General features: G+C 39.1%; 1 pseudogene across 1 annotated transcript; it reads left to right on the top strand.

Moving 5' to 3' along the window:
• Positions 1–1,125: 1,125 nt before the first annotated feature.
• LOC146576090 (sterile alpha motif domain-containing protein 9-like) lies at positions 1,126–19,657 on the top strand (annotated as a pseudogene). Its single transcript, XR_014892212.1, has 5 exons — positions 1,126–1,252; positions 4,336–4,398; positions 9,251–9,311; positions 12,785–16,427; positions 16,484–19,657. The product of XR_014892212.1 is annotated as a sterile alpha motif domain-containing protein 9-like (transcript).
• Positions 19,658–19,661: the final 4 nt, after the last annotated feature.

Raw genomic sequence — 19,661 nt, 5'->3', positions numbered from 1 at the left:
TTTTTTAAAATAACTGGTTTAATAATGGAATAATCTTGGTTAGTCAGTTATTTAGAGAAGATGGACTCTTTTATAATTACTCTGAGTTCCTCAGGAGATACAATGTACCGATAACGCCTAAAGAATTCTCAATAGTGTTCGATGCCATCCCATCTGGTCTGTCCATGTTACACAGATGCTCCCACAGTGCTCCACTACAGGTCACTCCCCCGGATGTGTTACATTCTTCTCTTGGCAATGTTTGCTTTTCCTCTCATAAGTCTATAAATACCAAAATAAGATCTCTCTTTCAGGATGCAATGGTCTCTGTTCCAGCAGCCATATTTTATTGGGCCAATTTTGTAACAGATATTGAATGGAAAAAAGTTTGGACTTTACCACAAAGGTTTTTCTTGACAAACAAAATTAAAGAGATTTCCTTTAAGTTGATTCATAAGTTTTACCCTACCAAACAATATTTGTCCAAATTTATGGCTGAAATGTAAATTGTACCTTCTGTCAAGAGCAGCCTGAAACAGTTTCTCATCTGTTTTGGTCGTGTAAATTTACGTGTAAATTCTGGAAGGATTTCCACAAGTTTATTACTGACTTTGTTCTCCCTAATCTTCAACTATACTATAAGGATGTTATCTTTGGCTATTATAATTTTAAAGACAAGGACAATGATGCTTTCTTCTTTATAAATTTGGTTTTATTTTTGGCAAAATTTCATATACACAAAAGCAAAGTCCTCGGCAGAAAGCCTGAACTTCTTGTATTAAAAATGGAACTTGCACAATATATAAGGACAATCTCCTCATCAAAAACACTAAGGCTCTCAAGACTGTTAACATCTATAAGCGACTGAAACTGCTAACTTGATTTTGGCTTTTGCAAACTTTTGTTTATTTATGTTCCCCTTAATTTATTTTATTTTTTGTACTCACTTTTGTCTCACTGTCCTTGTCACTCTTTCTGTTCCTCATTGTACTACCACAATGTCATCTTTTATGTGATCCCTGTTTTACTTGACTGTATGTCTAAAATGTGATAAATAAAGTTTAAAAAATAAATAAAAAATTGAATGTCGCAATGTTGGCAAAGAAAGGAAGTGACGTAAGATTTGCGCATGCGGGGTACTGATCAGGTTTCCGGTACGGATCGGGCAGCACACCGTGCAAACAACACATCGCACACAGGCGGCACTGCTTTCTTTGTTCCTCTATAAGCCTGCATTCTGGAGCAGAGAAAAGACTGTCGGTACTTCGCCAAGGTAGGATAATTGCCTTGCCATGTTTTGTGTGTTTGTGTATGTAGTATGAAACCACGCCACGTCATGCAATGGGGATGAAAATGTGGAATATTGAAATGTCTTGTAGGCTCATGGTGGTTGCCCGGGGCGGCATCGTGGTGGGGGGCGGATAAAAAAATTGCTCGTACTTACGCTGCCCCGACATCAGCCAGCGCGTACTGGGAATGGCCTTGGCCCCGATCGGTTTTCTATCGCCCATTTGCTGGGAGCAAGGGCGCCCTCCGTTTGCGATGGGTCGTTCGCGAACGAAATGGCTCTTAGAGCCGGGTCCTTATCGCGACCGTCAAGTGCGTTTTTCTTTTTTCCTTCTCTCACCCTCTCTCTTTTTTTTGCTTTTTTTAAATTATTTGAATATATATGAGTGCCTGTGTATAAATACACAAACAATACACACATGCTTTCAATTGTGTAATTTGAGTGATCTAGTAGCTCTGCTTTGGAAGTTCAGTTCATGCTAGAAATGTGTTTTGGAGTTTGTACTTGTTTTGTCTCTAGGGGCCACTGCATATATTTATATATAAACGTATATAAATAAAACCACTTTTTTTTACGTTAGTAATTCCTTTTGTGCATAATTTTATATTATTGTTAATAATAAATTAATTAAAGCAACAAAACAACCTGAAGACCCGGCTCTTTTTAGTGAGTCGAACCGAAAGAGCCGGCTCTCTAAAAAGAGTCGGAAATCCCATCACTAGTTAGCGAGGTGCGCCTGCTGCTTGCGGCACAGTGTGGAGAGGGCGGGGCGGCGGAGGATTCTCTGGCTGGAGCAGCATCTAATAACCAGCTCGCAGAATAAAACAAAAATAAAAGCAAACAACAAACACGAAAACACCAGACATTATGACAGATTTATAATTTGCACCGATGTTTTTTCGAAACGTGAAAAGTAAGCGCGACAGCCCTCGGTGCGCCTGCTTGCTGCTGAAGTCAAAGTAAACTTTATTGTCATCTCCGCTACATACAGTCCAGTATATAGAGAGACAAGGCTCCAGTTACAGCAGTGCAAGTAAACAAACAATAAATATAAGAAGAGTAAGAAAATAAATATACACTTTAGGACCAGGGGTAAAGGGATCAGTAACAATTTATAATTTACAGTTTGATGATTTAAAGTCTCACACACAACCTGCCGAAAGGGGTGGGGGGCCGGCTGCTTCCAAATAGAGCACATTTCATTCATAATGATGTAAATCCAAGCCCATTATGTATTCATGATTTGAATCCTGGGTTGTGCGAAATCCCAGAAATACACCTTAGACAAAGTGAATCTGTGAACTAAGGTGTAGGTCTGTTAGGTTATGTTGTGGTGATCCTCGGGTTGGTGGATTTATGGTCATACTGGAGTGCAAAATTAAAACCAATGGAAGATGGACAAGAAAAGTTCAAAGTCATCAGGTGCTCAGTTTAGAAAAAATAGAAAAGAAGAGGAGAAACGAGAAAAAGATACAGGTAAGCAGATGTGTCATTGGATAATGGCTGTCAAGTGTTCCTCTGACTGTCCACACTTGAAAAAGACCAGACTTTGAATTTCACTCAACTTTATTTAGACCAACTAGTTTGATAGCTGGTAGGTAGCAGCAGGTAAAAAACCTTTCAACACAAAAATAAAGAACATTTCATTAACCATTCAGATAAATTACATACATTACACAAAAGACAGATGAAAATAACAAAATACACTTCAGTAAAGCCATTTACCATGTGGTTAACTGTGTTAATTTAACTGTGGTTCTTAAATAAATATACACAATGTGTCTTCTTTGCATTTAACACTTTTTTAATAAACAATTGTATTTTAAAGTATACATTTTAGAGTTCACAAACATTTTAATAGAGACTTTAACTAAGGATTTTCTTTACAAAGAATTATTTTCTTTAAATCAAAACCAAACATTTATTCTCTATTTTTACGATCCACCCAAGGATTTGGGGGGTAACTATTTTTAATATTAAGTAACATAAATATGTGGGAACACTAACTGCACAAACAATTTATTCAAACTTAAACATTCAAGGTCTAATCAGCGGCCATGCACAAGCAGCAGCACCGAACAGGTAGTGGGCAGGAGGAGGAAAAGAGGAATAACAGCCACACCTACTAGGTCAGCGCGACAATGGCAGGTCATCCTGAAACAATCAGAATCAGAATACTTTATTAATCCCTAAAGAAAATTATGTGGGTTACAGTTGCTCCAAGAAGAAATGGTAAAAATAGTAACAGTAACAGACTAAACTCCAAAAAATATATTAGGTTACAGATTTTAATATTAATTAGTCATTGTCAATTGTTGTCCTGTTCTCATTGTATGACGAATTATGATGGCGGTTTAGTAGCCGTTTGCATGTAATGCATACTCTCTCTCTCTTCGTGTGTGTGTGTGTGTGTGTGTGTGTGTGTGTGTGTGTGTGTGTGTTTCTCTGGTGAAATTCGGTATGGCTCCGACAACAGTTTTATGTTAATTACAATCCTTAATATGTTTTGGGTGTGGGTGGGTGGGGGAGGCTAGGACCGCCACTGTTTACGACTAAAAACAGACCTGCAATACAAATGCATTATTTGGGAGCAGGTTATGAATAAAAACGCGTGATCACGTTAAGCCCACACAGCCCCAGTTTTTAAACAGAAAAAAAAAAGATGCCACAACAGCAGCAGTGATGATGACGCTAGCACACTAACGTGGAGGCAGAGTCTGTTTACACAACACAAGGAGCAAAGAGACGGAGCCGTTACCGAAGCAGTGAGCTCAGAGTGAAAGAAAATGTGCTTCTAGCGTCCAAAACAGCAGCGCTGTTCCTGTAATCACCGTTAACACCTTTTCTGGGGAAAAGGTAGCAGGAATTTGCTCTGTGGATATCCTTCATCAAAGCACCTGATCAACAAACTCAATAATGAAGAAAAGGGAACTTTTTAACTGCTCCATCGACCGCCGTTTGTTTTACACAGCAAAAACAAACTGCACTATTCCCCTGCACTAAATTGTATTAAAATATGCAGATTAACTGTTTACTTAGTCTAACACCTGACTGGTTTAATTTTACAGATTGCTGAAGGCTGACGGCGGCCATCCTATTTAACATGGAAGCGATACCTGCAGCAAACGATGGTAAGTCGAAAGGGGAGCGTGAGGTGTACTAGAACAAGTTAATTTCAAAGGCTGTAACATTTTTCAGATAAAAAGTGAAATGATATGAAATATTGTATTCATGAAATTGCATTATCATTTATTACCGGGCAGTTAAAGATTCAGGCCGCACAGCTGTGGACTTTTCTATGTCAGGCAGTCTGCACACGGAGAAGTGAAGTACAATTCAAAGCATATATTAGACGTATGAAAACACGAAATATTTGTGATTGGCTACTGATGGGGAAATGCCATGGTTCAGATTCAGTGCTCCCTGATTTGTTCCTCTCGTGGTCCTTCCACATGGCAATGGTCTTTGACCTCCAGTCAGGGATCTTGTCCTGCATGAGAACATTCCTCCCTACTTTACAGTTGTTACCAGGGATGTTTTATTTCCATGCCGATGTCAGCTTTAACCCACACAATAGAGATTGACAGACCACGTGACTTTCGCGCATTGCATGCCGTGAACTCGTGGCAAAACAATCCAAGTACCGCATCAAATGCAAGCATTTGCAGCACCGCAAAACGTTCATTCTTCGGTTCCAATAAATTCTTGCTTTTTCTTTGCCCCCCAAAAAGGTATGTACAAAACGAAGGAGAACAATGCCGGTCCGTACAAAGACAGACTTGATGAAAAGTCAAAGAAAAGATACGAGGAAAAAAATCAAACCAGTGAAAGGGTTAGACCCTTACGAGCACACAGAGGGACAAAATACGTCAGCGTGCTGCCCAACTTTCACCATGCTCATATTTATAATTATATGCTTCTTGGAGTGAGTGCATACACTCATGAAGTTTAGTAACTTCAGGTCACTGCAACAAGGCCAGGTACAGTTTACCGACGGATGGGTGCAGGACCTTGAAATGCACCGTGTAGAAAGTAAAGACCATCGTACATATAAGTTTACCAGTCTCACAAATCGTCGTCATAAATACACATTCGTTAACCGTTTATTAATAGGACCTTTGAGCTCAATGGTAATTAATTAGTAGTGGAAATAATTTCTGGTAGCATTACAGAAATGTAGCAGTGACAATAATATTGTATGCTGTAATCGTACTGGGCAATTAGTGATACAAAACAACTGTTTTATCCTGTGAATAAAAGTATATGTTTTTGTTAATGTACCATGGTAATAACAGAAGTGAAACGCAATATTGTGTCAGGACAATTTACTATTTATGCACAATAAACAAAGGAGCATAGCGCAACAATTTCTGTTCAGCGCCAGACTTGCTTGTAACCTATATCACCAATTATGTTAAGAAAATGACGCATTAACTACAACAGCAGACTGACCTTTGTGGAAATGCTTGGAGCAGACTAACCTGTGAGCTGGAGTGTTCTGGGACGTTATATTTGGTCTTTGAATGGCTGCAATCCAGGCCACCCGTCGCCTCTTTGTTACTTCGGAAACATGGCTCGAACAATTTCTCTTCAACGACGTAATCCGATAACAACCGATCTCTTTACCCGTCGGCTTTCCATGGCTGTCATGCGACCGGCTATTGCAGTTAATGATACAACAGCTTCTTGCCATTTTTTGTGTTTCTTTTTATTGCTGTATAACTGATTTCAATTGAAAGCCTGCGTGCGCTAGTACCTCTTGCCACGAGTTCCCAGAATTCTTTGCGGTTTTACCCCTGAGTGACGTCACATTTTCAATCTCTATAAAGTCTCCATTTCTTGTTGAGTAGAACACCCGGTTATATCCCCCCACACACAAGGCCAAGGCAGTCTCTCCTATCTGAAACTGGTGTGTAAGCCTGTAGCAATTGATAGATGATCTGATATCCTCGTGTTGGTATTGTTCCCACATCATCATAATAAATGTTGTTCCAGGTTCAACATTGCAAGGGACCAATCACATTGTTGTGACATCATACTTTAGCAAGCCAAGTGATTCATTCATTTATGAAATTCCAATGTTGCAAGGACATTATGTATAGTGCTTACCGTTTATTAACCCTTTAAGACCTACCATAGAACCAAGTCCACCAGAGCTTATATTATATTTTTACCTGCTGTGGAGCCATTTTTGGGAGCATTTCAAGTTGCTATACATCAATACAACCATTATAGCCCAGATTTTAATAATATGTATTCATTAAGTGCATAGTAATTACATAAATTGCAAAAAAGTGCAATAAACTACAAAAAAATTGAAAATCGTTTTTGCTTTTTTAACATATATTTGTAGTTAGAGAAATTTAAGAGGCTTATCCCTCAAAACTGTAAATACAAAAAAGTTGCACAAAATAGTTTCCCACCACAGGAAATTTATTTTGAGTGTCTTCATAGTTTTATTTTTGAAATACACCAATTTTTATACACTGCAGGAAAAACGAAAATAAATATTATACTGCAAATTTGCAAAAAAGCAGCATATGCATCAAAATAAACTATTTCCAGCAGTGCAATATGAGTCCTAAGCATCCCAGAAACGACACAGAAAGTCATAAAGTCAAAGATAACTTTTAAAAAGACCAGTATAGGCCCTGAGGCCCTGATAGTAAAAAAGACTACATTTCCGCGAAAATGACGTCACTTCCGGTTTCGGGCAGGTAATGGCGGAAATGCAGAAGTTCGCGCTGATGTCTATTCCAACGTAGGAAGTGTTATGAACAGCTGATCGGATCGGTAAAGCGTGTTTCTGGAATATTATGTTTTTGTTCCTGCAAGCGCTTTTTATGCAGTTTTTGCAAAGCTTTATGTGGAAGGAAACCGTGACCTAGGACAAGCTGATGGCATAAGATGTAAGTACAACTCCTCCGGTTTCATATGCAAAAAAAATTTTTGCGCTAGCTTACGTGGTTGCAGTGCTACTGGGATTTAAAAATAGTTACGCAAAACAGAGCGTGCCCGCTCCAATCGGCTGTAAAGGGTTAAAGAACAGTATCCGGAAATGCAACGAATTTCTGGATTGGCGGACAGAGGCGGTTTCTTGCACGTTTAGTGATGTGTCGGTCGCGAACGAAACGGTTCTTAGAGCCGCCTCTTTGAAGTGAACAACAAGAGCCGGCTCCTTATTGGGAGCCTTGGTTTTTTTCTTTCTTTCTCTCACCCTCTCTCTCGCCCTTTTTTCCGCTTCACTCCGCACGCGAGCCTTGTGTTTTGCGCTGGGAAGAGGAGGGAGGGGCGGTAGTTGCACTCGCAGTAGCACAGGAACAGAGCGGGAGGGAAAGAGAGAGAAAGAGAGCCAGGGACAACAACGTCACGTTAGAAAGGTATAATAATCATCCACAACTATTTTCAGTTGCGGATGATAAAGGATTCAGAAAGTTTATTCCTGCAGGCCCATATGACAGAGAATGTGCATCTTCTTTTTGTCTTCATATTTTAATTTATATTTAATTGTGTTGTGGTTTGCAGTGTTTTGTGTTGTTTCACTTTAAATTTGTTTAAAACGTTAAGTAGATTCTTTTTTTGTTTTTGTTTTTGTTTTTTTAAGGCGTTTTTTTTCCAAAGTCGCAAAAGTATGACGTCACAACAATGTGATTGGTCACTTGCAATGTTGAAACTTGACACAACATTTATTATGATGATGTGGGAACAACACCGACACGAGGATATCAGAGGATATCAGGTGGTGCGTAGCAATTTACCTTCAACACTCCACTCTCTGTGCCTCTTAGTTAACCATTGTTGGTGTGATTTTGATGCTATTTCAATAGAATAGAATTAAAATGAACTGAAAATTTCTAGGCGCAGACAGGAAGTAGAGGTTGGAGAGATTAGTGGTCACAGTGTCACCTGAGTGTGAAGTGTTTGTGAACAGAATCGACAGCCCCAAATCTGCAGCCATTGCTCTTAGTTGGGAAAAGGGCGAAGTGTGCGTTGCGAATGAGTTGCTGCCCCAAGCAGAGTTTCTTAAGGTCTTGTTTACCAGTGAGGGGAGGCTGAGGGGAGAGCTGGGTAACTGGCAGACAGACTAGTGCAGCATCAGTAGCAACACTGTACTGGTTTGCGGTGGTGAAGTGCGAGCGGGAAACAGTCGATTTACAGTCCATCTACATTCCTACCCTTACCAATGATCATGAGTTGTGGATAGTGATTGAAAGAATGAGACTGCAGATAAAAGCGACAGCAGTTAGCTTAGAGATAGGACGAGGAGCTTGGTCATTCGGGAAAGGCTCAGAGTATAGGTGCTGCTCCTCTTTATTGGAAAGAGCCAGTTGAAGGGACGTCCGAACCCCTTCCGTCTGTCAGGAATGTTCCACTGTGAGAAGGCCTCGGGGTAGACCCAGCACACTGGATAGATTTTGACTCTGGGCTGCCTGGTTGTGTTTTTATTTCAGTTATTTTATATTGGAGTCTAAATGACCCAGATTAGTTCATCATTAAAATGCAAATGTAAACTCATGAAAACTAGTACAGATTTTTGGTTGACAAAATATGTAAAGAAACAAAAAGTAGCAAAAATAATAATAGTCTGTTTTCTTAGACGACATTAATTACCTTTGGTAGTCCATGAATGCAAAATATGTTCATCAGATGAAGGTTAACATGCACCTTATACTATACATTAGTGTCTAATGATAAATTACACAACACTGCGTGAGTTTTTTTTCTCTAGTATTCTGCCTTAAAGATCCTATATCAGTAAGCTCTGTTCTTGAATATTTTTAATGTGTAAATTCTAATGTAAAATCTGACAGTATTTCGCATTGGATTCAGGAGACATTTGGTACAATAACTCTATCAGGAAAGATAAAATTTACTAAAGTTATAGTCAGTTCCAGTTTCAAAAGTTAATGATAAAATTTGACAACATAAATGACCCAGCAAAAATAATACAGGACTTAATGTGACGATTTTTCTTTTTGACAGATGGAATGTGATAAGTAAAAACCAATACTGATGTGTGACAAAACAAGAAAGGAAATCATGGGTGAGTGAAGTTTGTTTTTATGAGATCCCTTTTTTTTTTCTTACATGATACTTTTAGGTTTCTGTAGACTAATTGTACTTTGTTATTTTAAACATTCCATGTTTAACTGGCTTTATCATCAGTGTATAATAACCAGACAGCTGAAAATGACTATTTGCTAAATCTGAGCTATGGTAACTGCTTTAGTACAAACATCATCCTCTACTACAGCGGTCCCCAACCCTTTTTGCGCCACGGACCGGTTTAATGGCAGACAATATTTTCACCGACGGCCTTTAAGGTGTCGCGGATAAATACAACATGCTCTCTGGTTGCTATGGTAACGCGTAAACATTTCTTTCAAAATAAGACACACTACTACAACACGGGAAAAGACCCAGGGAAACCAAGTTAACAATAAAAACTCTGAAAAACCCTGAAAACCATAAATTTCACACCTGAGCCTCAACTCTCGGGGCCCGGTACCAAACGACCGGTACCACTGCTCTACTACACCAACTTAACATGACAAAATTAAGTCAGATTAAAACATATTTAGATGTATGCACTTTACATGGACATCTTCACATCTTCACCATATTGTCCTTCTTCCTGGCTTAAGAACTTTTAAATGTTACAGCTTCTTTAGTTGAATAAATACCTACTATATTACTAAAAATATAGTAGGTATTCATTATTATTATTATTATTATTATTGTTATTAATAATAATAAAGTATTGCTAATATAGTAGGATTTATTATTAGCTGAAAATGACAAGTTGTGGGGGAATTTTCAAGCAGCAATAAAATACTATGAAAACACCTCAATACACATAAAGGTATTATTAGAAAATTGTACATAAAGTTTCAAAAGTAAAAATAATATATCTGTAGAAAAATGTTCCCTATCAGTGTTAAATTGATTAATATCATTGCTGCATATTTTTAAGACTGAGCTAATTTTAAATACGTATGCTATTTACTTATATCCTCTTTAAAGTACATGCTTCTGTAAAGCATATATTTGCAGTGGCTGTCCTGTGAGGGGAAAAAAAGATCAGTTGTTTGTAAGCTCAGAATCACAGGCTTACATCTTTTTTTTTTTCCACAAAGTGTATTCAAATATTAGTAATAATAATAATAATAATGGATTGGATTTATATAGCGCTTTTCAAGGCACCCAAAGCGCTTTACAATGCCACTATTCATTCACTCTCACCTTCACACACTGGTGGAGGCAAGCTATGGTTGTAGCCACAGCTGCCCTGGGGCAGACTGACAGAAGCGAGGCTGCCATATCGCGCCATCGGCCCCTCTGGCCAACACCAGTAGGCGGTAGGGTAAAGTGTCTTGCCCAAGGACACAACGACCAGGACAGAGAGCCCGGGGATCGAATCGGCGACCTTCCGGTTACAGATACGCTTCCCAACCCCCTGAGCCACGGTCACCCCCCAAAAAAAACATCTAAAAAGGCTTGAGCCATGTGTGACATAGTTAGATATCTTTATTTACAAGCAGAATATGAATGCACAATGAAGATATAGTGTCTATAGACATTCCTATAGATGCTAATCTGACAGTTCTGTATTAGTGCTGCTGTCCCCTCTCCATCATCTTCAAAGTCATCTTCAAACTGCTTCCCCCTGCTCTCAGCCTACTAGGCTGAGCTGTTTCAGGACTTGGGCCACCTGCTGGATAAAGGTACTCCTACAGTTTGGGTGGAGATATGTATCGTCACTGATCTTATTCTCTGGACCTCTATGGGCGATAAAAAAATAAATAAAAACGGCACAGCCACAGCCAGGCATAGAGTCAAGGGTGTTTACAAAACAAATCTGAAAGTGGAGGTCAGTCTGTCACCTGAGACATCCCCCAGGTCCATTAGCTGCCAGAGATACATGTGCAGTCAATCCATGGGTGTTAACAACTGTTGCCAGGGATTACAGACTACAGTTTGCAACAAAACTACCCACTTTCAGTGGCGTGGGTTCAGTTGCTACAGGGGAAGCCACAAAGGCTTTAGAGAGCAAAATCTCCTCTCTCTTTAGCCGAGGGGCAATAAGAGGAAATTAATCTAGACTTTTATTCCAGATATTTCCTCATTCTGTCCCATTCTGGATTTACGCTCCCTCAATTCTCATCTCAGAAACTACAAATTTAGGATGTTAACACAAATTGTGCTGTTTTGATCTATTTGATGGAGTGACTGGTTCACATCTACAGAATGATTTCCACATAAGCTTTAGTCCAGCACACAGGAAATTCCTAAGGTTTGTCTTCCAGGGCATAGCCTACAAATATCAAACCCTCCATTTGGGATCGGCCCTTGCCCCAAGGGTTTTCACCAGGTGTGTTGAAGCAGTTCAGAGCAACCATTTGACCTGCTTCCACACACTTGGTGTGTTGAAGCAGGTCAAATGGTTGCTCTGTTTCGCAACAGAAAGCTGGTCTCATTAAGAGCTTGTATTTAACTGGGCTGGTAGGCACTGAAAACTGCTGCAGATCTGCTCTCCAGATCTTCTTTATGGAGAATGGGCACTCAATACAGAAATAGTGCACCAGTTGTGCATAGAGGTTTGGCCAGGCGAACCTCTATGCACAGTTCCTGTCTACAGTTTTTCCCAAATTATAGAAAGGTGGCTCTGTGCCCTAAGCCTACCTTTGTGTCTAAGGTTAGGGAGTCTACCATTGGAGCTATCAGCTTTTCATCCACCGGCCATTTGCTGATGAGAGCCAGAGGCGGCTTAATTCACTTTGTCCTGTCTGCGCATTATGCATTTAGCTAAACAGGACTCAGGGGTTTAGGAAAAGCAACCAATTCTTTGTGTCCTGGGCTACCTCTCATAGAATGAAGCCTATGTCACATCTATGGCACAGGGGCTATTATAAAAGGATGTCTGTGGACCCCGTGTCCTCGAAATTGTTGGTTCGTCTTCGAGAGACATTGTGGTAGTAGAGCTTCCATGATTGGTCACGCCAGAGGGCACTTCCCACAGTGAGATATCTCACTTGGTTTTTAGAGAAAAGGGGTTACGGATGTCATCAAGCATTTCCATGTGTTAGAGCCCCAATTTAAGCTCAGGATATGAGGCTTGAGGCGACATTTTATCCAGATGACATTCCCTTTCCTTTATGTTTTTGCTTCTTTGGTGAAGGGGACTCCTTCTCAGATGATAAAACATAGATCCTTGATATCGTCAGTCTGGAGCTGCAGAGAAATTAAAAAATGCCTCCATAGTATGTAAAAGAATATGAGTTCTGCTCTGGTGAACTATGTATGCAGCTTGACTCTCGCCACATACATAATGCGATTAGGCGGAACGGCGAAATTTTTTTTTAATATACAAGGAATTTCAAAATAAAGAAGCGGTATAATATATTGTCAGTTTTTGTCTTAAATAAAAAAGTTATTGTCACACATATTATTTATTTAACTGATGTTTTTATGCATAGGGTAATTCATGTTTTGTTTTGCTTTTTTGTCCTTTCACAGCTGACACACCTCAGCAGTCACCCAAGAATTGGACTGAATCTGAAGTAAGCACTTGGCTAAGATCAATTGGAGTGAAGGAACAGTACATAGAAAAGCTCCATGAAGAAGAAGTAAATGGACAAATCCTACTTGCACTAAATGAGGACTTTCTAAAAACAAAAATCTACATGAAGTCAGGGCCTGCTCATTTGATTATTAAGAGAAGAGATGAGCTTATCAACTCCCAGCAAAAATGTCAAGAAAAGAAAAAAACTACTGGTTCCAAAAGAACTGAGTTTGAGGAAAAGAGGAGTCAGAAATTGGTTCAGTCTCTTTCAACAGTAAGTGATGGTCCTCCAGCACAAACTACAGAGACAGAACAAGATGTCTTTGAGGAGAACCACGCTTCTCAGGAACAATGTGTGTTAATCTCAAAGGAAGACTGTAAACCAAGGCCATTTGATCAAGAAGGGATTGATTTTTTATATGTGAAAAAAAGCATCCTGCAGCCTGAATCAGGTGATTTTAATCTGATATCGCCATGCCACGAATTCAAGTCTTTTGCTGTAGCTGCTACATTGGATCGCACAAGACTCCAAGCTAAGTTTGCCAAAGAGGTTCTTAAATTTGCAGCTGGTTGTATGAACATCAGATCAAATGGCACAATACACTTTGGTGTGATGGACAGCAAGGAGGATGGAGAATATGTGCACGGTGAGATAACTGGTATCCCTGTAACAGACACGGATATTTATGTCGATGCTTTGGACGACATTGAAAGGAGTTTCAACTCTGACAAAGAGCACATACGCCAGTGTGTGCGACCGCCAAGGTTCATTGAGGTTATAGATCGACAAAGTACAGAAAAGCGATATGTGGTAGAGGTTGACATTGTGCCATTAATAAGTATTGTCAAGAACAAAGTGTATGCAGTCCGTCTGCCAAACTTCAAAGAATCAACAAACAAAGTAGAGTATGAGAAAGAGATGATTTTGCGAAGAGTGGGTTCAAAAACGGAGCCAGTGAGTGACAAGGACCTAAGTGACTTTTACCAAAGAGTCAAAGATCGTGATGCTCAAAGAGAAGAAGCAGAAAAAAATCATTTCCTTATTGCTCCAGAAGTGTGTCAAGACCTTGGAAGGAAACTCACCATGCTGATGACCAGTGGTAAGAAATTCATTGAAAAGGAAAAATGGTTCATACTCGTAACAAACAAATTCAAACCTGATGACCTTTGTAACATTGACTGGCTGATTAACATGAATATTTTCTGCGTGTTCGACTTTGACCCAGACTCAAAGATATCAGGTCTTTGCAATAGATACCTCGAGTACCGTGCTGCAAACATGCATTTTTTGCAAAGCTACAGAATATCCACTGGCACAAGCATCAAAGAATTCACAAACCATCTGCATTTATTTGATCAAACTAGTTGGATCTTTTGCAATGGCCGCACTGACTTCAAAGGAAATGAAACTTCATGTGACGAAATGACTTGGATCAAGACAAAAATGATTCAATTTAAAAAATCTGTGTCTTTGATCTGTAACCAGATTTTGCCAAAAGGTACATTCCAGGTCATATTCCTATTAACATCACCAGTTGACAAACCACTCTTGCACACCTTCTATGAGTTTTTCACAGACATGGAAGGCCATGAAGACATCATCTGCATCTGTGAATCAGAGGAAAACTTCCATAAGTGGCAAAGCTTTGCAGAGCATTCATGTGAGAAAGAAGCTGTAGACAATTCCAGTGTTGTTGGAATGAAAATGAGCCACATTAATGCAACTCTGCAACATATACAACCTATGAAAGTGTGTTTCACCAAACACTTGCCGGTCTTTGTGGGAGGAACATGTCGTCTTGAAACACAAGTAGAGGAACAGATGTACTCGCTGGAGATTCTGACGGTCAATCATTGCAATGAAACATGCAAAGAATTCATCAATGAGGAAAAAGAAAACATTGAGCGCCAGTTCTACCATGGTGGGAGAGTGACCTGGTTGAATTTCTGGCTTGCTGAGAACAAATATGCTGGAGAGGTCATTGAAAGAGATGCTTATCACAATACTTCCAAACTTCTCAACGATGCCTTGAAATATAATGCAGACCAGACTCCAGTGAATATCATAAACATCTACCATCACCCAGGAAGTGGTGGAAGCACTGTGGCAAGACAAGTGCTGTGGAACAACAGAAAAAGTCTAAGGTGTGCAGTTGTGAAGCCCTCATATCCAGTTTCTGTTGTTGCACAACATGCAGTTGAACTAAGAGAATATGAAGAAAAGGATCCACAGAGATGTCTTCCTGTGCTGCTCCTCACTGAAGACTCAGACAAGGAATATCTAGATGAGCTCAGGTATGAACTAGAGGGTGCCATAAACGAAAAACAAATCCAGTATGGTACTCTATGTTTCATTTTGTTGAGCTGCAGACGCTTCCATGATCCAGAGAAAAAATGCAAGGAGTCTCCTTTACAGAATGTGTCTGTCACTCATAAACTATCTGATCAAGAGAAGAGAACGTTTTCTGGAAAACGGCAGGCACTCGAGGAAAGATATGAACCTCAATTCATTCTGACATTTGTTTTGATGAGTGAAGGATTCAGTGAGGTTTACGTTCATCAGTTTGTGAAACATCTGCTCCAAGACATTGACCGTCACTCTGTTGTCACTCGACTCATTCACTATGTAGCATTGCTGAACACATATGTTCAAAACTCTTTCATCTCTCAATCGCACTGTGAAGCTTTGCTTGCCTTAACGATCCACTTGGAGAGGTTTCGCCACTACGAGTTTGAGAGATCTCCAAGTGATCAGGCTAAGCTAGTCTTCTTGCACCTTCGAGATGACAAGACGCACATTGAATCAATCAGAATCATCCACCCACTTGTTGCAAAAGAAATTCTTCAACAACTTCTGGGACCCCAACAAACTCAAAGCAGTTTGGCGATGGATTTGCTCCACGAGGATGTGCTCTTTGAGCACAGATTTGGAAGGGATGAGTATCTCACAATTTTGAGACAACTTTTCATTCGGAGATCCAGGATAAGCAAAGGAGATAAATATGATAGCTTTTTCTCTCCTTTCATTGAGCATGTGTGTGAAAATGAGAAAAGCCCGGACAAAGCAATTGAGTTGCTCAAGGAAGCATTCGAGCGGTTCCATAATGATCCATTCTTTGCACAACAACTTGCTCGTCTTCATTATACTTATGAAAAGTTTTATGAGGCTAAACACTGGGCAGAGACAGCAGCTAAACAGCTGCCCAACAACTCTTATATACTTGACACAAAGGGACAGGTATATAAGAAATGGTTTCAAGCAAAATGTAAAGCAATTGAAAATGTACCAAAGACGGCGCAAAACACAGCAGATGCTGTGGAAACTGCACTGAAAGCACTTGAGTGTTTTCAAGAATGTCAGAGAGCAGCTGATGCTGAGATGCAACATGTCAACACTTCAGGGTTTTATGCTGAAGTTGAGGTTGGGCTGGGCCTTCTCAAACTGATCTTTTCATTGCAAGTATTTGCAAACAGATCCAATGGTCACTCAGAGTGTATGAAGTACCTAACATCAGATTACATCCCAGTGGAAGTTAAAGATGCTTGGGAACCATTTCATGACCATTTGAAAAAACTGTGCCAGACAATGGAAGACAGGTCTTAAAAATGTGCTATATAAATAAATTTTGATTTGATTTGATTTGATTTGACACTTTGGAAAGGATCTCAGAGGACCTGAGTTATTTCCAGACAGACATTGATTCAGATGAAGAAGAGACGCCTGAAGGCCCTGAGGGGAAGATACGTCATCCATTGAAGTGGTTGGCAATAAAATCCTCTGAGTATGGCAAGTACTTCATTGAAGCTTTTTCTACTGCAGTCCTACAGCATCCAACCTCACTCCTTTCCAAAAACGCATGATCATCTATCATCTTGGTGGCGGCAATATAACATCCATCCTTTCCAAGCTAACTGATCAGAGGGATGCAGTAAAACTTAGAGAGCATATAATTTCTTTCTACCCCAGTAATCCATTAAAAGCCAAATTCAGTCAAAGGGACATTGTTAATTACATTGTGGCCCATATTTCTCTGAACTGCCTGTCACCGCAAACTCACAAGGTTGCTCATTTGAAAGATCTACAAGCACTTTGTTGTCAGTTTCCATCTGATAAAAGGAAATGTTTGCCAAGTGCCCTGTTCTTGCTTACATTGCTATTCTGGCCAGAGGATGACGACGCAGAGCACGAGAAAGAAACCAAATATGAAATTGTACAATCAGCAGTCGAACACCTTGAAAAGGGTTACTGGAGCAAGATGAAAGACATTCCTCAGCGGAAGAGAAGGATTTATAGCCATTTTTTTCTGGGCAATGGGAATGGATTGGACAAGTTTGTTCACAAGAAAAAGTTTGAAAGAATCACCAAGTGGTTCTCAGTCACTGAGAAACGCATGAAGTGGTTTAGTGGTGAGGCATGGAAGATGCCAGAGATTGCCACAATGCTGAAGCGGGTTTCTGGGTGGACTGAAGATCGTGTGGTTTATCTTGAAGGTCCTAAGAAAAAGAAGTTCAATATCAGGCCTGTTAATGCACCTTCAGTGCCTCATAGTAATGAAAACATCACCTTCTACCTGGGGTTCACCTTTAGAGGCCCTGTTGCCTGCAACATCCTTGTGAAAGAGTAGTTGGTTGTCAACTTGCTGAAGTGTGGGCCTAGAATCCAGCTTACTCCAAAGGGAAAGAAAAGATTGTGGATGATGACTGAAAAACCCACAAGCATTAGACTGTTAGTCAGTTGGTCAAAAAACAAAACTTAAAACATGATTATATTCGTGAAGGTATTTAAGGTTCTTAAAAATACAACTGAACTTGCTTTGTTATAATATTGGCCTCACCTAGAAAGCACTTTGGGGTCCTTTCAGCTTAAAATTGTTCTTTTTAAGTGTACTATATAAAGGAAAAAAATTATATATTTACTCTGAATTTACAAATTAATACAAATGTATTCCTTAGCTTGTTAAATGTAATTTTTTAGGGTTCTGGTTGTTTTTGAATTCCTCTGTTTTCCTGTTTGTACTTCTAGTTTAGAAGGACTGAAGTTTATACTTGGCTGACCATTTGTACACTGATTTTACAAGCTGTCTTATACATGTTTATGTAAGCAAACCTACGTGCAACCATTCAGAATGCATAGCAATATCAATGGTTGTCAAATTGTGTTCCATTTTACATTATAAGTGTTCTTAAAATATGTAAAGAAAAAGAGAAAAAATTAATACATTAAACTCTTTTTCCATTTATGATTTTCTGTTGTTGATTCTTTGACATTTCTTCTCAATTTGATATCTCCACTCCAGCTTAAAATAAAATTATGATTTAACATTGGAACAACTGTCAGCTTTTAATGCAGACTTAACTGGAAGATGAACTTCCATTACATCAGAGGGTGTGGGACTGATAATTCATGAAGTATGTGAGAAGTTTTGTCTATTGCATGATGCATAAATGCAAAAGTAACATGAAGAACTGTGCACCTTTGAGTTAACTATCTTAGAAAAAATGTGGGTCCTGAAGGAAATCAGAATGGGGAAAATGGAAGTTAGAAGCTGTTAATGTACCAAAAAACAAAATGTATTGCATTTTTTTCATAATCTCTATCAAAGCCTTATCATTCTTGCTTGTTTTGTTTTGTTTTGACTTGGATCAAAACAAAAATGACTTTACTCCGAGAGTCTGTCTTTGATCTGTGAACAGATTTTGCTGAAAGGTACATTCCACGTCATATTTCTATTATAATCACCAGTTGAGAAACCACTCTTGCACACCTATGAGTTTTTCACAGACATGGAAGGTCATGAATACATCACCTGCATCTGTGAATCAGAGAAAAACTTCCAGAAATCGCAAAGTTTTGCAGAGGGTTCATGTGGGAAAGAAGCTGTAGACAATTCCAGTGTTGTTGGAATGAAAATGAGTCGCATTAATGCAACTCTGCAACATATACAACCTATGAAAGTGTGTTTCACCAAACACTTGCTGGTCTTTGTGGGAGGGACGTGTCTTCTCGAAACACATGTAGAGGAACAGATGTACTCGCTGGAGATTCTGACGGTCAATCATTGTGATGAAACAAGCAAACATCAAACACCAGTTCTGCATTTTTATGTCCTTATAATATATAATAATAATAATGAACTAAATACATTAAACTTCTTTTTTCAGTTTCAGCTTCTACAGTTCTGCTCAAACTAAAAGAATTATTTCACAGTGGAACAAATATCACCTAATAACGCAGACTTAATGGGACAATGCCATTACATCACAGGCTTGATAATTCAGATAATTCGTGTACAGAATAGTCTTAAATTGGTCACATAGTCTGTGCATATCAATATGAAAATGAAAAGTGAAATAAAAACGAGCTATGCTCCTTTGACGAGAAAACCCAATGCCAAAAAAGTTGGGACACAGTAAAATATAAAGAGGCCACATAAGGATCTCTCCAGATCTTCTCCAAATCTTTTGATATTATGTATAGTAGATGAGGAGATACTCAAAGTAAAATTTTCTGCATTGAGGAACATTATTCTGTAATTTTTTTATATGTTTTTAAGACTGGTAAATCTCTGGTTTCTATACTTCTGAGAAACTCTGAGATGCTCTTTTTATATTTGTCATGTTACTGCTGCCAGTGAACCTAGTTAGCTGCAAAATGTTTCTCCAGCTTTCTCTTTTCAGTGCCACTTACTTTTCAAGACTTGTGTTGTGCCCATTATGTTATTCTAATTTAAATATTTAGTTTGTTTTCTATGTTTTATTGTGAATAAAATATGAGTTTATGAGATTTGCAAATCATTAAACTTTGTTTTTATACACATTTTAAATAATGTC

This window comes from Mchenga conophoros, linkage group LG4 (genome assembly GCF_057382185.1).
Source record: "Mchenga conophoros isolate Kocher_MC1m ecotype Shallow Benthic linkage group LG4, M_conophoros_male_GT1.1, whole genome shotgun sequence".
Taxonomy (NCBI): domain Eukaryota; kingdom Metazoa; phylum Chordata; class Actinopteri; order Cichliformes; family Cichlidae; genus Mchenga; species Mchenga conophoros.
This window is presented reverse-complemented; position numbering and strand designations above follow the sequence as displayed.